General features: G+C 37.2%; 1 long non-coding RNA gene across 1 annotated transcript; it reads left to right on the top strand.

Annotated features, from left to right (window-relative positions):
- The first annotated feature begins 425 nt into the window (after nt 1-425).
- On the top strand, nt 426-15,361 carry LOC113842931 (uncharacterized). The gene is made up of 4 exons (XR_003495862.3): nt 426-631; nt 11,451-11,643; nt 13,377-13,474; nt 15,061-15,361. It is a non-coding gene; the product is annotated as an uncharacterized lncRNA (long non-coding RNA).
- Nucleotides 15,362-19,905: the final 4,544 nt, after the last annotated feature.

Below are 19,905 nucleotides of genomic sequence, written 5' to 3'. Positions count from 1 at the left end.
TTACTTTCAGAAAACACAAAGTAAGAGAAGCAAAGAAGTGCCTAGCTTCATACACCTCACCGTGCTCTTATCCCACTGGCAGAGAGTGAAGTCTGTGACACATTTAGGTCTGAAAAGATCATTTGAGATACCCATGGCATTTCCCTAATGAAATTCAAGGGGAAAAAAGAAAGGGGGGGAGGTCAGACAAAAAACAAACAAACAAAAAAATCAGGTTTTAAAAATTAGCATAGTAAACCTTTGTAGAGATTCTAACTAAATGGATACAGAATCTGGGGTATTATCTCAACCTTCAATAAGTCACATGCTTGTGACAGAAATAAACCTGCCTGTGGTGATAAATATTTGCTTTTTTTGCAACAGAGGGAAAGTTTGCTTTCCCAGTATATGGGTTAACCTTCCAAATGCAGGAATATGCTGAAATTTGAGAACAGAAATACAGCAAAATAGCCAAAAGCAGGTGCTCTGAATATACTGAGTTATGTTTTATGATTATTGATAAATCTATGATTTGTAGGTCTCATTGTACTTACACTGCACAAACCACTATCCATTACCATATATGTCGTTAGAGAAGACTAGAAAAACAATTTCTTTTCTTCTGAATGACAACAAAAGACCACAGTTCTATGTAAGTAAACTGTTTTATTTAAATAAGGAAGTCACACTGCATTGCCTCTCTTCTTTTCTTTTCTCTTCGCACTATTTTTCTACCTCACATACCTATTTAAAAATAAAATAAAATGTGAATTCAGTCAAGCCCTTGATTGCCACGGGTGTGATACTGTAAACAAAGATGCAGGATACTGTAAAACAAAGAGATGAGTGATATTATAATACAGAAAATTGACATCATAGATCAAGAACTTTTCAAGGAAAAAGGTAAAAGTTAATGGAAATTTGGATTCCTTCATGATAAGAAAATTTAAATATAGTCAACCAGGTTTCAGTAATAAGATACAAGACAGGCAAGGTGGTAAATGATGACTGAAGAAATTACAGGAATCTCCCTTATTTTAGAACAGGAAGCTTGGCTCATGAAGTCATGAGCAATTTACTCATCCCTATACAATGTATATTGATCTGTTACTTTGTTTTATTTAATCTGGCAATAAATTAGTATATCTCAAATAACTGGAACGGTCTAGGATCTCACTTATTGCTACTGCTTGATCATGTAAAATTGCTGGTTTTGCAAATGGATAAAGGAAGTTTTATGTCCATTCTATAATAAGGAAGTCAGGCACAAAAATCTAAAATGAGCTTATACAGCTGCCAAAGGCCCAACAGAACCTTATTGAGTTATAATTTAACCTATTTTTTATCTATCAGAATACAAAATAGTTATATTACACTCACAATCTTTTGCAAATTTTGGTAGTAGCTGTCCATAGAATTTCAATCACCTTAGTCAGACATTTATTGTAACATTATCAATCAAGATGCAGAATAGCATATTTCAAGTGCTAGGAAGTTCAGTCTAAATCACCACAAACTTGTTCTTCAGCAATAGTTACCTAGCATTTGTATGGCTGAAGTTAGATGTCTCCCCTCACTGAGGAATTTAAATTATTTTTTCTAAGTACTTTCCTGAGAAAATCATCTTCGTCTCTGAAGGCAAGATTTCTGACACAATGTCGTTCTCCTTATTGCATATATATTTTTAAGGGCTGGATGAAATATGGGGGAGAAAAGTTGTTCTTCAATGCTTCTGTGGCTTCCCTCTTGCATTCCCACAGCATGTGCCAGGTGGCCCCAGCAAAGGTGCTTTCGTGCCTTTGGCTCCTGTACTTTTCTTATTAAAATGACCTCTGCATCTTCCAGCAAAATGAAGAGAAAATTGTTTCAAAAGGTATAAATAACAGTTAAATAATACAGAAAAATACCTGTCCCTTGACTGGTCTGTCTTCAGTGCCTAGATATTCTTGCACAAATTTCACATGTACATGATTTTATGCCCGGTTCAATCACAGTCTTCTCAGATATTAAGTACAAGCAAATATTCTAATAATTTGTTTGTGTTTGATACTACATTTCTGAGATACCACAAACTATATAATTTATTAACCCTGAGTTCACTTCCTGTTGTTTTTGTATATGATCATTCCTTCCTGGCCACTGCCAAAGCATGTCAGGGAAAGTCAAGCTCCCTGTTGACTAATGTGGGAGTCTAGACAACCAGCTGGGATTTGGACACCTACTTGTACATAAAGTTGGGTGAAATTAATTGAATTTAAGGGTTTGATTCAGTTGCCAAAACGTATAAGTCTAGTGTCTCGGAGTACTTGAAATACCAGTGGCAGGGCTGGCAAATGTCCCCTGGGGGTTCCCTAGAGTGTCAGAAATATTTATGTTGGCACATATGATATGAACCTTCTGGAGTGGCAGCTGGAGGTCAGGAGTGATATTTCAAACATTTTTCTCTATGTCTGGGCATTCCTAGTCTATGTACTCACCGAGTTAGAGGTGTGATTCCTTTGACCAAATATTAGCATTTACTTTAGGATGGGATGACTTATACTACAAACAGTATTGTCTCTATTGACTGGCTCTCCTTTGAGTGTAAGGGAAGCCAAGAGAGACTTGCAGAGTACTACATTGTAGTTGTCCAAATTTAGCCAGTCAAATGAATCTCACTCTCAGCATTTTATGCATTAGAATCTTGTATGTGGAGAAATAATACTCTTCAGATTAAAAAAAAAAAAAAAAAAAAAAGTTCATGAGTGTGGTATTCTGAGAGCATAGCTTGCTATTTATTTTTAATTCTCAGTCCCATTTTCTCCAAATGTCAGTTGAATTTCTTTGATTCTTGAGTGTGCTTAGGCATCTACTTTGCTATACAGGCTCATAATTCCCTGTTAGTCTTGTGAACTAATAAGTAAATAAATAAATAAATGGCTGTGCAGTATGAGACTTGGTGCCTAAGTGTTGTTCGTTCCCGACAGTGTGTGCCAACCTGTTTTTTAAAGAGGTTATTCCTTTCCTCAGAAGCATTAATTCCCCTTTTCTTGTTACCAATTGCAAAATTAATGTAACCTTTTCAGTGGGCTTCAAAAGAAACTTGGTAAAGGTATGGATGAGGTATATAGGATGCTTTCTAAACAGCGTATGAGTAGAGGTTTTGGCATGCACTTCTCTGAATTATTGCTTGATTACAGATTGATTACAGATGTACATGGATCTTACTGTGCATGACCAGCAAACATCCAGCTTCTGTTTTACAAATCACAGCAAACATTAATGCAGGGTAGTCAGAGTCTGTGAGATATGAGGATGTGAGTGGAGTACCACAATTGTAAAAGTCCAAAAGCAAGTAGTCAGTCACTGTGCAAACTGTACACATTTGTATTTTAAAGTCAGAGTATATATACTCTAACAAATGAATATAGTATGCTAATTACTAAGTTTGTGATATAGTTACTATAGGGAGACAGAGAGGCACTATATGGACACAAATGACATGTATATACATTAAAAAAAAAAATGTGGTCATGTATATAGATGCACTACACTCATATTCTTGAATATCTGTTTTTCAGACAACACAATTAAATTCCTGATTAGCAAGCCTGACCACAATTCCTCTTCCATATAGTTTATGGAGGCTGCCTCTAAGCAGGATTACATTTTAAATAATAAACAGTAACTTTCTAGTCTACTAGCTAAAGCACATTAATTTTTACATTATCTATTTTAAGCAAGTGGGCATATACAATTCACACTTCTACTAATAGCTTATGATTTCTCTAAGAAGTGTTATGCAAAGATTGCTCTGTGACAGATCAGCTGTGTATATGGCATAAATTAGTATGAGTGTTATGTTAGCCATTGTAATTATACACCTCTGAAAGAGAAAATTAGGTACGTTATAAGAAATCGGTTTTAACACATGATCCACTTGCATATTGCTAGCAATCCTATTTTTACATCTTTTAAACAAAGAACTTTTTGGATGAGAGAACAGTGATTTGGGAGGTTGGTAAAAGTAATGTCTGCTGTTAAAAATATTTTAAGGTACTTATTCTAGAACTGCACAAATCTCATAAAGTTCTGATCATGTAACTAATGATACTGCTACTGAGAGAGGAATTCTGAGTACATTGATTAACTTCTTCAACACACTATGGGTCTATAGGCCATTACACTGAATTGTAATTTATTCTAGGAGTAAGTTCATTGCTTTTATTGTGACTGCACAAAAACTAAAGTAATATGCTGTGTGAGTTGCACTCCTCTGTTAGTGGATTATTTAGCTGTTATTATAATCCCTGGATTATAGTAACCTGCTCCAGGCTAGGTAGATAGCAGCTTAAAATCATAAATATCTATTGAGTATTTGAGGGTGTTTCTTGCACTTTCACCATCTAATACAAATGAAAAAGAGAAGAGAAGAGAAGAGAAAGAAGAGAAGAGAAGAGAAGAGAAGAGAAGAGAAGAGAAGAGAAGAGAAGAGAAGAGAAGAGAAGAGAAGAGAAGAGAAGAGAAGAGAAGAGAAGAGAAGAGAAGAGAAGAGAAGAGAAGAGAAGAGAAGAGAAGAGAAAAGAAAAGAAAAGAAAAGAAAAAAAGAAAAGAAAAGAAAAGAAAAGAAAAGAAAAGAAAAGAAAAGAAAAGAAAAGAAAAGAAAAGAAAAGAAAAGAAAAGAAAAGAAAAGAAAAGAAAGAAAAGAAAAGAAAAAAAGAAAAGAAAAAAGAAAAGAAAAAAAGAAAAGAAAAGAGGCTTATTAACACAGCAGTGATCCCATTTACTATTATGTGATTTTTTACACTCTGTATCAGGAGAGCTCAAAACTTTTTTCCTTTTTTTTTTTTTAATTAATTATTTTATTTTATTTTATTTTATTTTATTTTATTTTATTTTATTTTATTTTATTTTATTTTATTTTATTTTATTTTATTTTATTTATTTTTCCCATTAATAACCAGTCAATAAATTATGCCTTAGGTATCATCATACTTTTCTTCTAATTTCTGATCAGGTCTGCAGCAGAAGAAACTTTGAGGCCACAATCAATTCTGGAAACTCTGGAGTGAAGATTTATTTATTTATTTATTTATTTTTAACAAATAGATGTTTGGCTTAGCCCCAACAGCATTTACAGGATGATGTAAACACAAGTGAGATAGGTTTTGCATTAAACTGACCAGCTGCCTCAGCTTCATAAAAATTATCTAGAGAAGAAAATGCAGTTGAAACTTAGGTAAACATATCTAGAGTTTTTGCTCCTCTGCATACACTAAAAATTGTCTTCCTTTAAAAACTGTAGTTCTTTCATTTTTTCCCACCACATCTGAAATTATAATCACTAATTCATCCATTGCTAAGAAAAAACAGGGTACTTTCCCTTATCAAAAATAAATATCCTTTTTTAAAATCATGTAGATTATTTTATTTTTCCCCCAAATCCTTAATAATTAATATATATTGAAAAATAAAAATTAAAAAAGTAAAATAATAAAATAAAATAAAATAAAATAAAATAAAATAAAATAAAATAAAATAAATAAATAAAATAACAATATATGCATTACCCTCTGCAAAAGTCCTATCAGATTTCACCTGTGTCAGGACGAGGGGGAATGGGCTTAAGTTGCGCCAGGGGAGTTTTAGGTTGGATCTTAGGAAGAACTTCTTTACTGAAAGGGTTGTTAGACATTGGAACAGGCTGCCCAGGGAAGTGGTGGAGTCACCATCCCTGGAAGTCTTTAAAAGACGTTTAGATGTGGAGCTTAGGGATTTGGTTTAGTGGGGACTGTTAGCATTAGGTCAGAGGTTGGACTCGATGACTTTGAGGTCTCTTCCAACCTAGAAAATTCTGTGATTCTGTGATTTTCACAGTGACTGTTGGAGAAGGGCACAGAGCTCTCACTAAGATATTATTTTGTAAGAATAGCAGTGAAGGTGCTAAATGTTGTACTATAAAAACAAGTAAAAGGAACATATGAAAGTGCCAACGTGATTAACTAGCACAGAACATTTTAATGGTTTTGTAAGAAATGCTGGTAAGCTAATTCCATTCTATAACAAGAACTAGCAATGGGAATATTATGTATTAATATAAATTCTATAAGGCTGGAACTAGTATGCAATATATTCCATTAAATGCATATACATGCTTTTCAAATCATTGAAAGATCTTCTAAAAATCTGTTTAAGATCAGGTCACCTCCACAAAGGGAATGCACAGAACAAAGCCGTAATACTTGTCTACAAAGTACCCCATTTCCAAAAACTTCGATTGTTGCAAATAATCAGTTCAACGATATGCTTTTCTTTAAACACACTCTGCCGTGGACTCAGCATCTTTGTCATAGATGATCATTTTGGATCTCAATAAAAGAAAATGCAGAACACATCATTTCATAGAACTACTGAAAGCTGAGGAAAACTTCCACCTGTAGATGAGGCATTAAATACTGACTTCACTGAAACTAATGGTGAAATTCCTATTGGCATCTGGAAAGCTGGAATTTCCAGCTTCCTTTGATAAAAAGACATTTTGATGCTTAACTCTTAGACTAATCTATATTTGAGGCATAATGATTGATAGATCTGGACAATTTGTTTTGATTATTTATTCTTTGTTTGCAGTAATGGGTCTCCAAAACATGGGTTATGTCCAAGCCATTTTATGAGATGTTTTGATGGGCTTGAGGGTATATTTATCTCAACACACACACCGGCTTCTCATAGGAGTGCATTTCAGACTAATTTTAGACTGAACTAGATGTGTTGAGGGAGACAGAAACCTGAAGAATACCCTAAAATTTAACGCATGCTCAGGTTTTTATTTCCCAAAGTGGGCCCTACAGTTCTGTGGCTGACTAGTTTTACAGGCCTCATCTGCTATTAGAAAAAAAAAAAAAAAAAAAAAAAGAGCTTATAATCAAATTCAAATACCATTCCAGCTCCTATCACAATTTAATAATGTTGTCCTAAGTATTAGCTTTAATTAAAAAATAGTGTTTTTTTTTAATTATTTTTTTTTTATTATTTATTGTGCTGAATATAAAAAATGCAGCAACATCTGCTAAAGTGACAAATAAAATTGTAGCTCACAGAGGTGTGAAGTACCCTAATTAGTCTTAATAAGTTAATATATCTCTGATATATGATGCCCAGGAGGTACTACCCACATATTTTGGTGGGGAATGAGAATATCAGGCTAAATATACACCATGATTTTTATGAGATGGTCCTGAAGGTAGATCAAGGGCAAATTATCTATTCTTTCAGATATTTCCCAGTTGACTTAAAAATGGCACAGAGCAAACTGTACAAAGGTAAGAGATATGTTACATAGACATGGAATGTGTCATGGACACAGCCCATGGATGAAAATGGTACAGAGGCTGGTTTGGGCCTTTACTTAAAGTATTTAATCTTGTATCAATAAATTGCTAATGTGAATATTCCCCTATGATTATTAAGCAAAGTATTATTAGAAATCCCCCATCAAATTCAAGGACACTAGAGATTTTTAGAGAAGGATAAAAATGACTCTTTTGCAAAATAGTTAAACATTTTGATACATTTTTTGTGGGTTATTATGTCAAAAATGTGGGTTTATAGAAGTCCTACAATGATCCCAAGAAAATAATTTTTAGTAATCACAGAGTGCATCCTTAATATTTGCCATTATTCAATGTATACCAATTTATAACAGAGATGATCAATAATCAGTGTTCAAAAGGCTGTCTAACAAAGGTTAACTGTTGATCTCTCTTAATTATGTGTCATTTATTAACTCACAGTCATGAAATGAAACCTGTAAGCTTATGTGTTTTCCCTGTTCTTGAAAAATTGCTTCACATGATAAGTGAATGTGAGGAATTCTGCTGCTACTGAACAAGACATTGTCTGTTATATGATAGTTACAGGTAGGAGAGATGCTGGAAACTGAGGGAGGCAGAGAAAACAGTGTAATATAGTGATACAGACTGGTGAAAATGGAGACAAGCAGGCAGATGAGACCATATTTAAGGATGAGGTAGAAGACTGGGATGCGTATAGTTTGTGCCTGGGACTATTTTGATATTGTTATTTGCTGCTAAGAAAAATTAAACTGAGAAAAGCTGGTTCATTTGCAGAGTTGCAATTACTTAAAGCAAATACTGTTGCTTGGAGGCTTACTTGACTTTTTTTTTTTTTTTTTTTTTTTTTTTTCCCTGAAATTTTGTAAAGTGCCAGAAAACCTTATGAAGATTAGCAATTAAGTTTCTCTTGCAAGTCGCAGGTTATCCTTCACTCCCTGTAAAGATTTCATATAAATAAGGATAGTAAGACGTCCACAACATTTTAAAATGGTAATTATTCCACTCTTTCATTGTGTCACTATTACTAAAAGCTATTTTCAGATTGTTCTCCGTCTCCTGAACTGTGTCATGACATTTCCCTAAATGGACAAAAAAAAACAACAGAAAACACCATAACAAAAAAAAAGCAATGAGATGGGAATATTAAAATTAGCAGTTACATGTTACAACTAAGATTGTAACCTAGTAATCTCAGGAAAAAAGAGAAGAGGAAAGAAAAAAAGTCCTCTGTCTTGAGAAACCAATTCACTCATGGAGATTCCTGATTTGCTTTGAATTGAAAAGCAGCTTCTGCCCATAACTGAGTGTTGCAAGCACAGCTGCAAAGTTGTCTGAATTTGGGCAGCAAGCTCTGAATAACTGGAGCACTTCTGGTATCTAAATTAGTGCATGAGATAAAAGTGTCCTCATCTAGTCTGACTTCAAGCCATCCAGTATGTTTCCTATAGTAATGGCAGGGTTTTTTTTTCAATGTAAGTACTTCCATGAACATTTATTTTTAGGCTGCATGTAGAACTGGCATTGCTATGGTTGGACAGCTCTCTAATGCCACAAACAACAGCCAAATTCAATTTCTGCCCTGTGTTTTTCTTACTTTAAGTCCTGAGTAAAATTCCTATACACTTCTTCACAGAGAGGATGTTACCTGACTTGATATTTTCTTTAATGTTATAAATGAATGAGTTTTTATTTCCCTCTTCATCCCCTAATCTTATTTTGCGGTGTTTTATAACTTACAAAGAATTACTGAGTAATGGAATAGAAGGTCATATATAAAGATTACAAAGATCTGATACCTCAATTTAAGAGAAATAAAACACTTGAAGGTTACCAGTCAAAAGTTATTTAGAACATCATAATCAAGTATATTTTTATTACTACTATTTTTTTTTTAATATATTAAATATTTTACCTTAAAAAGAGAAAAATGAAGATGTTTGGGTTTTATCTGAGTTTGGCTAAAGTTTTTAAAGAGGGAGATTTCAACATCTGAAGAGCCAATATATTTGCTTAAACAATTTTTATAAAGGAAAACGAATGTTCTAACCTTTCTTTAGGAGGTAGATTCTGCACAGGGAGTCATTTAGGAACTCAATGAAAAGAAAGGAAAAATGTAAAATATCATGGATTAATAGATGCCTACTAGTAGTTGGACTGCCATATTAATGTGCTTGGTAGCTCATCTTCAAGACAATTACTGTTTGAAAAATAGTAATTACAACTCATTACCTTTGAGAATTCATGCATATCAAAAATGCATTTTGTGAGTGGGAGTCAGAAAGGATGATATCACAAAAATGCAAATAGGCAAAATATCCTGGCTCTTAATGAGAAACTATATATTATTGAGGACAAAAGTAGTCCTGTGTTTTCAAGTCTAGGCAGCAGAAGATACGGGCTGTTTGGATCTGCAGAATGTCTGTGGTATTTTGTGTTGCTTTCCTTTGTGCTTCTAAGACATCCATTGCTCCAGAGCACCAGCTGTCACTTGCTGATAGTCTGATGCATTTTTTGCATTATTAGGAGCTAAATGCTCAATGTCATGATTCCAGATTTGCTATTGTAGCTGTCTCAGAGACCTTAACCCCACATATAATGCCATCCTCAAATATGAGCTTTTAGAAACTGAAGTCATTTAAGAAATCTACATTTTTATTTTTTTTTTATATTCCCAGTGAGAGGCTGTAGAAATGAAGCATATTTCCTTACAAAGAAATCCTACCAAGGCAAAGTTACAGTATGGCTCACTTTTAAATTTCACAGCAAAGTAGCACTTAAGGCTTATTGCAGTGCATTAGATTTAAAACCAATTAAGTACAATGCTAAATCAGTGTAAACTACATTTCTGAATTTATCTACAATATAATGAATAACATCTGCATCTGCAAAGAAAAGATTTATACTGAGCAGAAAAACAAAATGCGTTGACAATTTGAGCAGTTTTCATTCCCTTATGTCATACGTCTTCATTATTTGGTAAAGCTTTACTGTAATCCTTCATTGTTAGATCAGTAAAAGGGGGAAAAAAAAAAACAACACCCAAATCACAATGCACTTAGGTAGATTCTTCCTCAGTTCATTTCCTCTTCTCATCAAAGGTGCATCTTATTTACCTTAATTTACCTTTTCCAATTTGAAATCTATTCAGTATTTGAGAAGGATCACATTTCTTGAAGAGTGTTGCAGGGGCAAATATTATCTTGTGACCTCTGATGGACATTTCTAGTACTGCTCTCTCCAGAAATCTGACTTTCAGATAGAACAGCCTGCTTCACTTATCTTTCTAGGTGACAACAAGCAGGAAGTTTGACAGAGGGAACTGGAAAGCTCTTTAAGGGACCAAATACAACCTTTAGGAGAGGAAGGAGCTTCTTCACTAAGTCTGCCTTAAATAACTCATATACTGGTCTGAATATGGTTTGTAGAAATCTATTGTGCATGATTGAATCTTAAAATTTGTTTTCTTATAATTTTCCACTCTTAAAAGATGGTATATTTTATATAGATGGGTTGCAAAACTGTTAAGGGGCTCTTTATTGTGGACATGTACAGCACTTGAATCAGTGGAGAGGGAGCTTGGTCTGAGGTCTGTGATGCAAGAAAATATTTTCATGTTTGTGACTGTTTTATGAACGTCCTACTGACAATGTTACAGACTGTCCTATTTATTGATAATGCTCATATAGTAATACACAGAGGAAAACTGCAAAAGCTTTCACTGCTGTTGCTCTTAGCTCACTGGCAGCAACATACTTCTTTGAGTAAAATGATAACCTTATCCTTGTGTAGTTTTCAATGTCTTTTATGATGGAGAGAGCATAGAAGGAGAGCTGTTCTTAATGGTGACTGTTTCTTTGAGACAAAAATGCTGTTGAAAGACAGGTTACTAGTAAGAAGATATTCATAAGGGTATAGCTGCTTTTCTCTTCATAAAGCGGGGTCATGAGCCCCAATCTCAAAGAGATTAATATTGTCCTTATTTATTTTCTAAAATGGGGTCTTACTCCCATTATTATTGGCCTGTAATACTCTCATGCTTCTAGAAAATATGGTGCTCACTGATAATTAGATTGCATCAAGACTGACCAAAGTTGATGTGAAATTTTATTGTAAAATTTAAATCCTCTATCTCTCCAGGTGTAGTCTTCACACCTGGAGTTTCTCTTCTTGAGCACTGGGATGTAGGTCAAACTACACAGCAGGAGTTTGTGTTGTCTTGGCATGAAGCAGAAGATGGAATGTCAACAGCAGGTCCATAATACCATTCCTCCTGGATGGTATTCTGCCCTGAAAGTGCACAAAAGAGGAAAATCCTCCCTGTTCATGGAAGGTGAGTTGGAACTAGATGATCTTTAAAGTTCCTTCCAACCCAAATCAGTCTAAGATTCTATGATTCCAGACTTCTTGTCTATCTCAGTAATTCATTGATGTTAAAGAATTTCTCCCATTGAATGCTGAGAAATTCTACCACTAGCAAGTAAAATGAGGCAAATAAGGTTTTAGTATAAATGCTAGCACCCTTGTATATCTGGAAAGTAACATTATTCTATGGTGTCAATTAAAGGGTTTCCTCTGCTGAGCAGTATTCTCTTGAAAATTTTTTTGACTACTACGGCTGAAGTGTGAACGGTGTGACCTCAATCTCATCTCACACCAGACTGTCCAAAACATGACCCGCGGGAACGGAGTTAAGCTGAGGCAGGGGAAGTTTAGGCTGGACATCAGGAAGGGGTTCTTCACAGAGAGAGTGGTTGCACACTGGAACAGGCTCCCCAGGGAAGTGGTCACTGCACCGAGCCTGACTGAATTTAAGAAGAGATTGGACTGTGCACTTAGTCACATGGTCTGAACTTGGGTAGACCTGTGCGGTGTCAAGAGTTGGACTTGATGATCCTTAAGGGTCCCTTCCAACTCAGGATATTCTATGATTCTATGATTCTATGAAAACATCTACCTGAGACTAGTCCATGTGACAAAGAGATTTATACAATACCCATGTCCCACTGGAGTCACAGTTGTGAGTCAGGAAGGACGTTTCATTCTCAAATGGCATTGAATTCCTAAGTTTCAGCAAAAGGATTCTGTTTACACTGTCTTGATTACTCATCTTGACTGAAAAAACACCACAGGAAATAAAAAAAATGAAAAAATGAAAAAAAAAAAGAAAAAGAAAAAGAAGCCAAGCAGAAAAAATTATCAATGAAACTTCAGGGTGAGATTCCCCACAGGACACTGCTGTGGGAAGGAAAGCAGTCTCCATTTCAAAGAAGCTGTAATGTTAACCTTACTACATGGGCTTGCACTTTTTTTTGCTGGACAACCTTATTTGCAAAGGTGTCTAACGGCTTTTATGAAAAGTTACCCTTTATGCTTATTCTCTGAAAATTATGCAGTCGTTCCATTGGCTAAAATTTTATTTATTTATTTATTTATTTTCCTGAACCCAGAAGAGTCTCCTGTGGCCTGTGAACATGTCTAGCTCTATTTACCAATTCTTCATTCTGAACTGGGAGGAGGATTTCTTATATTTATTTATTTATTTATTTGTATTGCATTGCATTGCATTGCATTGCACTGTGCTTTATACCACTGGGGCTTAAGAATACCTTTATTTTACCAATATCAGGTAATTGCTACTATGGCAATTTGCTACTATAGAACTGAGCAGCTGGAAGGTATTGATGTCTTGATAAAAGGATGTTATTTGTGTTAATTTTCCCTCCCTCATTTTCATTTTTGGCCAGCCAAACATGGCATCGTGTCCTATTTTTAATGGGTATGCTACCTGAAACTGTTACAAAAGACCATGCCAAGTTCATCCCAATGAATTGAGGAGCAATGTAGCTTTAATTTTAACTCCAATTATATCCAGGAAGATTAATTGTTGGGGGCAAATCCTTGTGTGGGGCCAAAAGGGAGTTATAAATCATTCAGTTAGATGATCAGATAATTTTCAAGCTCCTGTGGGTTTCAGAAAATGGACAAGAATAGTTTAAACCTGTCTCTTTCACAAGGAACCAGCAGCTTGTGATAAATTAGAATCTGTCTTTTTTCCCTCTTCAGTGATCTCCCTGGATGTGGGTGAAATGTCCACTACTGCTAATTTAATTGCAAGTGGAATCCTCTACTGCCTGAAAGTAATTCACATTTTTCAATAGCAGGTAATGGCAATAGTGAAAGTGTCTCCTTCCTATCAGGTCATTTTATTTTTAAGTCAATGACAATGGAACTATTATGTACCAACTGATGAGAATTTAATTTTTTAAGTATTGAAGAGGATTTATTACCAGTAATATGTTCACACTCCTACAGCCCTCACCTCATCGCTTTTACATATGCATAGGACAATTTCACCTAATCTAAGCAAATCCAAACTAATCTAGGTAGATGTATAAATATGGACTTCATTTTCCTTTCACTGAGACAAATGTTAATTAGAACGCACCTACCGGACCTAAAGCAGAGTAACTTGGTACAGAATCAGGTCTCATATCTTTTGTCTAATCTCAATGTTGTATGAGTGTGACCATGATTCTAGGCTTATTTAGGATTATGGAATATGACTAAATGCTTTCATGAAAGTGAACTGTCCTTCTTACTAAAGTATGCATCCATGTCAGCTGCAAAACAGCAGTATTGCAAAGCATCTATGAATAAGACTCCACATATTAAATTATTTCATTTTCCCTCACATAAATAGATACAAATTAGAAAGAAACACAGAAAATCTAGTAAAGTTAGGATGGGTGTTGCAGTCAGTCCTCTTGGCAGCTCCTTCCTCTTTACCCGTGGCTCTGCTCCAGCGGGGGCCCTGCCCTGGGCTGCAGCCCTTCAGGAACACCCAGCTCCTGCGGGGGCTCCCCACGGCCGCAGCTCCCTCAGGAAATGTCCCCCTGCTGCGGCGTGGGCCCTCCCCAGGCTGCAGGGTGGAGATCTGCTCCAGCGGGGGCTCTGCAGGGCTGCCGGGGAATCCCTGCTGCCTGTGGGCCTGAAGCCCCTCCTGCCCTCCTCCTCCTGGGGCTTGGGCCCTCTGCTGCTTCTCCCTCGTCCTGGGCCTCCTCCTCAGTCTGTGTCCGCTCTGCCCTTTCAGAAATCTGTTTTCCCCAAGGCGCTGCCAGCTCAGTGCTAGGCTCAGCTGGGCTCTGCCGTGGGGCCATTGGAGCCAGCTGGAACTGTCTGAGTCTAGCAGGGACCCAGCCTCTGCCCACAGAGTCCCTGCAACTCCCCTGCCAACACCTCGGCATGGACACATAATTCACATGCAATCGCAATTTGCTGTGGTGATGTGACTTATAAATTATGTCATAAAAGGAAAGATACTGCCCCTTTCAATGACTTCAAACCCTAAAGGGAACCATGTGGTCCTGTCGTAATACCAGGATATATTCTCCTTCCAATAAGTACTTCTTAATACCCTATCTCGATGTGTCTTTGTTTTTCTTGGCCATTTGTATGGTCTCTTCAATAGCTTTACAGAAATTTCCTCTACCGCTTCCAGCTCTGGGGTCTTGTCCTCATCTTCATCTCCCCCTTCTCCTTCTCCAAGACTAATTCCCGGGGCCTTCTCCCATTACCTCTATAGATTACATTCTGACTTCTCCTTTCATCCACAAGAGATTTGATTTAACCTCCTGGTGAGACAGCTTAGGTGCACCTAATATTTTTCACCTCAGAAGGAAATTTATTTATTTATTTATTTATTTATTTATTTATTTATTTATTTATTTATTTATTTATTTATTTTCAGGTACAGAAAAAACAGATTTTATTGGAACTGTGTTTCTTGAAAATGAAAGAGTAGCCTCAAGAGAGGCTACTATGAAATCCCTATAGCTGGCTTGTGTGTCAATGACAGATGACTGATGCAGAGGGACACATTCTGATATCATTTACTCTCCAGTGAAGATTCTGGATTTACATCTGGCTACTTTGGCAAAAGTAAGGTCAGAATCTATATCTGAATTGTCTTGGCAAACACTATGTTAGCCTTTTCAAAGACACTTTTGAAGTTATACTGTTATGCCTATTTAGTAAATAAAGTTAAAGAGTTCTTTCTTCTGTGTTGTCATTCTTGTTTTTCACTAAAGTCATTAAAAAGAGAGAAATGAGGACAAATAGTACCATCTTGCCAGGCTTCATTCCTGATATTTTCTTTTCTGGTTATACAATGGATTGAAAGAGCAGAATATTTATTCTGATGTAAAAAGCAACAAAATTCCTGAGTGATTTTTCTGGGTATTTAAACTTTTGGATTTTGGAATATTAACAGTACACATAAAAATGAGACACTGATTTCTACAGAACTTGTCAATTTGAAAAGAAAATTGTTTGATGCACTGTAGTAAGGTTCTAGCTTTTGGATTTATTTAAAAGTTTCAAGTCAGAAAGCAATAGAGTTTAATACAAAATGGCTCTGATGATTTATTTACAGAGGATAATGCCTCTGACAATTAGGAACAGGTAATCTTAAATAAATAGAATTCCCTGCTCCAAATAATACTGATACCTTGAAATATCTTCACAGTTATAGATAGATATGCTTGAATGATAGCATGGGGACCCCAGCAATAAACTTTTTAAAGGTCAATATTCCATATTCATTTGATACTAGAATCATAGAATCATAGAATATCCCAAGTTGGAAGGGACCCATAAGGATCATCAAGTCCAAATCCTGGCACCGCACAGGTCTGCCCAAATGTTTAGACCATGTGACTAAGTGCACAGTCCAATCTCTTTTTAAATGATTTCCTTGTTCAGTCACTTAACCTTTACACCTTTTAATCACAGAATTGTTTAGGTTGGAAGAGACCTCAAGATCATCGAGTCCAACCTCTGACCTAACATTAACAAGTCCTCCACTAAACCATATCGCTAAATTCACATAATCACAGAAGAGTTTCTAGGTTGGAAGAGACCTCAAGATCATCGAGTCCAACCTCTGACCTAACATTAACAAGTCCTCCACTAAACCATATCGCTAAATTCACATAATCACAGAAGAGTTTCTAGGTTGGAAGAGACCTCAAGATCATAGAGTCCAACCTCTGACCTAATGCTAACAGTCCCCACTAAACCATATCCCTAAGTTCAACATCTAAACATCTTTTAAAGACTTCCAGGGATGGTGACTCCACCACCTCCCTGGGCAGCCTGTTCCAATGTCTAACAACCCTTTCAGTAAAGAAGTTCTTCCTAAGATCCAACCTAAAACTCCCCTGGCGCAACTTTAGCCCATTCCCCCTCGTCCTGTCACCAGGCACGTGGGAGAACAGGCCAACCCCCACCTCACTACAGCCTCCTTTAAGGTATCTGTAGAGAGCGATAAGGTCCCCCCTGAGCCTCCTTTTCTCCAGGCTGAACAAGCCCAGCTCCCTCAGACGCTCCTCATAGGACTTGCTCTCCAGGCCCCTCACCAGCTTCGTCGCCCTTCTCTGGACCCGCTTGAGCACCTCGATGTCCTTCTTGTAGCGAGGGGCCCAAAACTGAACACAGTACTCGAGGTGCGGCCTCACCAGAGCTGAGTACAGGGGGATGATCACCTCCCTAGCCTTGCTGGTCACACTGTTTCTTATGCAATCCAGGATGCTGTTGGCCTTGGCCACCTGAGCACACTGCTGGCTCATATTCAGCCAACTATCCACCATCACTCCCAGGTCCTTCTCTGCCTGGCAGCTGTCCAACCACTCATCTCCCAGCCTGTAGCTCTGCTTGGGGTTATTGCATCCCAGGTGGAGGACCCGGCACTTGGCCTTGTTAAACTTCATGCAGTTCAAAATCTAAACGTCTTTTAAAGACCTCCAGGGATGGTGACTCAACCACTTTCCTGGGCAGTCTATTCCAATGCCTAACAACCCTTTCAGTAAAGAAGTTCTTCCTAATATCCAACCTAAAACACCCCTGGCACAACTTTAGCCCATTTCCCCTCATCCTGTCACTCGGCACATGGGAGAACAGACCAAGTTTTAGATATATTACTTCCAAGATCTCTGTTCAAGTGGTCAAATTGACTTTTTTTTGGGGAAGATGAGCTTAATATTCACACCTAAGGCCTACTGAAAATGTGTCATTTCTTCTTAAATACTATTATTTCTTTCAGTCCTTAAATACTAATCGTCTGGGGAGAGAATGCATGAACATTTCACTCCTATATCAACCCTCAGTCACCAAAAACAGGTCTTTCTTTTTAGGAGGAACCAAATGGAAATAAAGTTGAAAAAAATAATTGACCTTTTGTCTATAATGAGAAGTTACGGACCAGAGCAGTGGCTGAAAAGAGGACCTGGGGATCCCCAGGCCTGTCAGTCTGACTTTGGTGCTAGAGAAGGTCATTTGGCACATATAGGACAACGAGGTGATCAGGCTCAGTCAGCATGGGTTTATGAAAGGCAGGTCCTACCTGATTAACCTGTTCTTCTACGAGAAGGTGATGTGCATAGTGGATGAGGAAAAGGTTGTAGATGTTGTCTTCCTAGCGTTTTCTAAAGCTTTTGACACTGTTTCCCACATCATTCTTCTAGAGAAACTGGCTGCTCATGGCTTGGATGGATGTTTGCTGTACTGGAAAAAAAAAATGACTGTGTGGCTCAGCCCAAAGAAATTGGATTTAAATAGATTTAAATCCGTTTGGAGGCTGGTCACCAGTAGTGTCCTTCAAAGCTCAGTTTTAGGGCTAATTCTCATCAGTATCTTTATCAATGATCTGGATGTGGAGGTTAAGTGCACCCCCAGTAAGTTTACAGACAATACCAAGTTAGGCCTGAATGTTGATATGCTGAGAGTAGGAAGGCTCTACAGAGGGATCTGGAGAGGCTGGACCAATGGACTGAGGCCAACTATATGAGTTTCGCCTAGGCTAAGTGCCAGGTCATGCACTTGGGGCACAATAACCCCATACAGTGCTACAGGCTGGGAAAAGAGTGGCTGGAAATTTACCCAGAAGAAAGGAACCTGGGGGTATTGGTTGATATCTAGTTGAATATGAGCTATCAATGTGCTCAGGTGTCCAAGAAGGCCAACATCATCCTGACTTGTATCAGCAATAGTGTGGCCAGCAAGACTAGAGAAGTGATTGATTGTTTCCATGTATGCGGCACTGGTGATGATGCATATTGAATACTGTGTTCAGTTTTGGGCTTCTCGCTACAAGAAGGGAATTGCAGTACTAGAGCGTGTCCAAAGAATGGCAACAAAGCTGGTGAAAGTTCTAGAGAACAAGTCGAACAAGTCTTATGAGGAGCAATTGACGGATCTGGGGTTGGTTAACCCAGAGAAAAGGAGGCTTAAGGGAGACCTTGTCACTCTTTACCTCAAAGGACATTGTAGCAGGGTGGGGATTGGTCTCTTCTTCCAAGCAACAAGTGATAGGACAAGAGCAAATAGCTTCAAGTTACACTGGGGGAGCCTTAGGTTGGATATTAGGAAAAAAAATCTTCACTGTAAGGGTTGTGATGCTTTGGAATGGGCCACCCAGAGAAGTATTTGAGTCACTAGTCCAAGAGATAATCAAAAGACATGTAGATGTGGTGCTTAGGGACATGATTTAGTGGCAGACTTGGCAGTGCTTGGTTAATGGTTGGACTTGATTTTGGAAGTCTTTTCTGACCTAAATGATTCTGTGATTCTATGTGCATAAGAAACAAAGACAAGCACCTTACAGGATTTAGCTTTTCTTTGTCAAGGAACACAATAAAACAAGAGTGTTTTCATGCTGATCCCTCTCTTAAAGCAGACTCGCCAAAGGAAAATACTTGTTTTGATACACCAGAGAATGATTTTGTTCCCTGAGTCCACCATCCTTAAGTCTAAGTTCAATTGCCTTTTCTTTTTTCATGTTGTTACTCCTAGCTGGATCATAATTTCTCAAAATTGTTTTTTTTTTTTTTCTTTAATTTCCAATTAAACAAAAATAAAAAGTGCACCTAACCATCTAAAAATACCTTGTTCCTTAGCTTATCATTTATATAACTAAAAGTAAATGGAACATTTTGTTCAGTATGTTCTTTCACAGGGATGTTAATCAAAACATTTTTTCAGCCATCAAAAATAAAAAGGGGGCTGTGCCACTACTGCTCCATATGTATAAATATGTTCATTTTTATGAATGGACCACCCTCTGCTGTTGTTGCTCCATGAGTAACATACTGAAAAAAATGGTGTAGGTGGTAAATCTTGAGATCTTCTCTTATGAATGGTCTGAATTACTCCAATGAGACATGCTGCATAAAGCTGCACATTTGCTTTCAAATGTTTATTGTATTCTAAAGAACAATTAAAATCCTTTGAATGATTCAATTTACATGATAGCTACAAATTCTTATTGTGCTGCATTATGTCAGTTGGATGGTGTTAGCTTAGACCCCTCTCCCTCTCCCTCTCCCTCTCCCTCTCCCTCTCCCTCTCCCTCTCCCTCTCCCTCTCCCTCTCCCTCTCCCTCTCCCTCTCCCTCTCCCTCTCCCTCTCCCTCTCCCTCTCCCTCTCCCTCTCCCTCTCCCTCTCCCTCTCCCTTCTCCCTTCTCCCTTCTCCCTTCTCCCTGGTTTATTTCAGGTTGGCTATTTTTCTAAGAGTGAGTTGCAAATAAACACAATTGAG

This window comes from Anas platyrhynchos, chromosome 2, assembly GCF_047663525.1.
Source record: "Anas platyrhynchos isolate ZD024472 breed Pekin duck chromosome 2, IASCAAS_PekinDuck_T2T, whole genome shotgun sequence".
Lineage (NCBI taxonomy): Eukaryota > Metazoa > Chordata > Aves > Anseriformes > Anatidae > Anas > Anas platyrhynchos.
Note: the sequence above shows the minus strand (reverse complement) of the source record. Positions and strands in the feature narration are given on the sequence as shown.